Raw genomic sequence first — 2913 nt, forward strand, 5'->3', positions numbered from 1 at the left:
CCCAAGAGCCCCGCCAATGCCCCCCACCCCAAAAGAAAAAAACAGATAGAGGGCAAAAGTGTCCCTGTGACACCTTAAAATTGATTTCTTACATTAACACCAACCAGGATGTGGTGAAAATAATAATGCTAAAATAATAATAGCTGTATTTATTCTGCTGAATTTCTATGTTTTGCACAGCAAAGGCAGCTGGTGGACATGGAAGATGTGCTGATGTACCATTGCTAGACTGCATTTACTGCCCAGCACATACAAAGCAAGGAGAGCATTTCATACTGAGGGGGTGAGTTTGGTTGAGTCTCTAAGACAAGCGCCCATTTCAGCCCAGAGTGCTTCACTGTGCGTAAAGCATAAGAACCCGACAAAATGTATCTTTAAAATGTTTTACAAGAATTCCCTTTAACCCCCAGAGACCCACAGGTGCTTCTCATAAATACAATGTACTTGATGATAAAAATGAAGGGTGGGGTGAAGCAGCCTCAGTTCAGATGAAAACCACTCCATGTAAGGAGAGCGCTAACAGCGCTTTAATATCACAGAAGTTACTGAAGAAGAAAAAACAGAACCTAATTGTTAAACTGAAATCAGGCCAGTTTCCCATCTGCGTTTTCATAGCTGCGTGTGTCTGCACAATCACAGCACTGTACACTAGTGTCTACCAACTGTTCTCCACTGCACTTCATCCTGCCCGCCTGCGCTATCTGTGAAAGGATATAAATAGATTGTCTTTTTAGTGGAAGAGAAGAAAACACTTTTTTTTTTACTGAGATAAGTAGCCAGTGCTGAAGTTAATTGTTGTTCTGTAAAGGGCATATGTCTTTTTCAAAACCCTTGAATCCATCTTAGTCAGCCAACAATACCACTAAATAGCCTGAATGCTAGTCGTTAGCTACTCCATGCTCGTGTGTCTTTCATTTTTAGACAATCATGATTTTGTTTTTTTTGTTTGTTTTTTTCAGTTTTGGTTTTTTTGTTGGTGTTGTTGTTGTTATTTGTTGTTGTATGTTGAGAATTGTATTTATTTCTTGGCAAACTGTAGTTTGTTTACTGAATAGCACTGCTCTTAGCCCAGGTGATGGGGAGATTCCTCACCGGGCTATCCCAGAGTTCAAAGGGGTTTGTAGATTACATTTGAGTGCCGGATAGTATTAAACATACAGTTCACTCCTTATTCTTCTAATGAAACCGGTTGATGAATAGATATTACTTAGGTTTTTTTTTCTATGACAATTTAATGATTCAATTGTAAAAAAAGAAAAACATAAAGAATGAATAATTAAAAAAAAAAAAAAAAAGCCAGGTATAATTTCTTCATAAGCGCATGATTGGTCTGGTAAGATCTGTATCTGACATTTTCTACGGTTGTCTGCAAGCTTGTGTGACGTTCGGTTCATGTTAATCCCTTGTGCCAAATTTATGATAAATAACAGATTACTTTCATTTATTCTCCCGTTTTGAGGGACCAGATTTTTTTGTTTTTGTTTTTGTCGTTTTGTTTATAATCGATTTTAAAAAGTAATCAGCAAGTTGAGGTACTTTGTTTTAATGCTTTCTACAATGTAACTGTTATGCATTTCAATTCAATACTGTGGGAGGAACAACTAAGAAATAAAGGACAACAATGTGGATTGACACGTCTTCCGTTCTCTCGTTGTTTCTCCTTAAACATTTTTTTTTTACTCTCCCTTTGTCTCCCTTTTTCCCCTCGCACCTCCACACTCTATATAATTTCTGGCTGCCCATCATTTTGGCCCCGAGGAGAGATTTATATGAAGAGACATGAGTCAGAAAACCACCTGGCGCTTTCCTCTGGCGCTCCCATGGCCTCCAGGAGAGAGGGAGAGCCTGAACTCTGGTCCTCTTTTTTCTCCAGGCTTTGGCTCACAGAGAGCGAGGGAAGCAGAGAAAAGGCTGGAGAGAGAGGGCTTGAATGTGGTAGTGGGAGCGGAGGCAGGAATGTGTCCTCTTTATTTGTGTCCGTTTGTGGGGCATGATGGATGAGGTGGGTAGATGTGATGACCTGGCTCATCGCTCAAACGCTCAATAAGAGTCCCATCCTGCAGCAGGCCTCCCCATCCGGCACCCCCCTCTGTCACTGCTGCCAGCCGACGTGGGCGGACATTGTGGCTGGGAGGGTTGGAGGTTCAGCGGCTCCATTGTCCGGCGTGGAGCTTGGGTGGGGGGTTGGAGAATTGGGCATGACAGTGAGGATGGCTGGCGCTGACACTCCACATTTACAGTGCTCTTGGCACCCTAATGGATGGGGTGTTTTCTCAGGGCCTGTCGTCGGCCCTCGGGGCTCCGCGGGGCGTCCGGCTTTGATGAGGTCACGGGGGGTCACTCGGTGTTGATGAGGTCAGCGTGGGTCGTCCAGCTTTGATGAGGTCAGCTGCTGTGATGCTAGTGATGGTGCAGTCCAGGGCCATAATGGAGTGGCAGTGATAATGGTCCTGTGTATGAGTTTGGCCACCTGTACTATTGTGGACTAATTTAGGCCGTTATGATGAGGTGGACATGTCAGGTGTCACGCAACAGCTTCACTTTGTCTAATAGCCACAGTCCTTAAACCTGCTATTACTGCTAGCATACCGTTCTCCACTTACAATTCCAGTGGTTAAAGAACAACATTATCATCTATTTGTCCTGTTTCTGCCAAACTGAATTCACTCTCCTTTTTTTTTTCTTTTAAATCTCCACTAACTATAGTCTGTAGGTTGGTTGGTGCTGAGCAAATGTGGGGGTTTTATTTAGAGCTGTTTTGCTGAAAAACATCTGCGTGCTACGGCCAGAGACGATTCTGTGAGAGTGAACCAAAGCAGTAAAGCTCCAGGCCGCAAAACCTAAACAGTGACCTGCAAAACTCTATAAAACAAGCTCAGGAGAACTGCTGAGTCGGGTGCAAATTCTCTGTTG

The sequence above is a fragment of the Trachurus trachurus genome (assembly GCF_905171665.1).
Source record: "Trachurus trachurus genome assembly, chromosome: 13".
Taxonomy (NCBI): domain Eukaryota; kingdom Metazoa; phylum Chordata; class Actinopteri; order Carangiformes; family Carangidae; genus Trachurus; species Trachurus trachurus.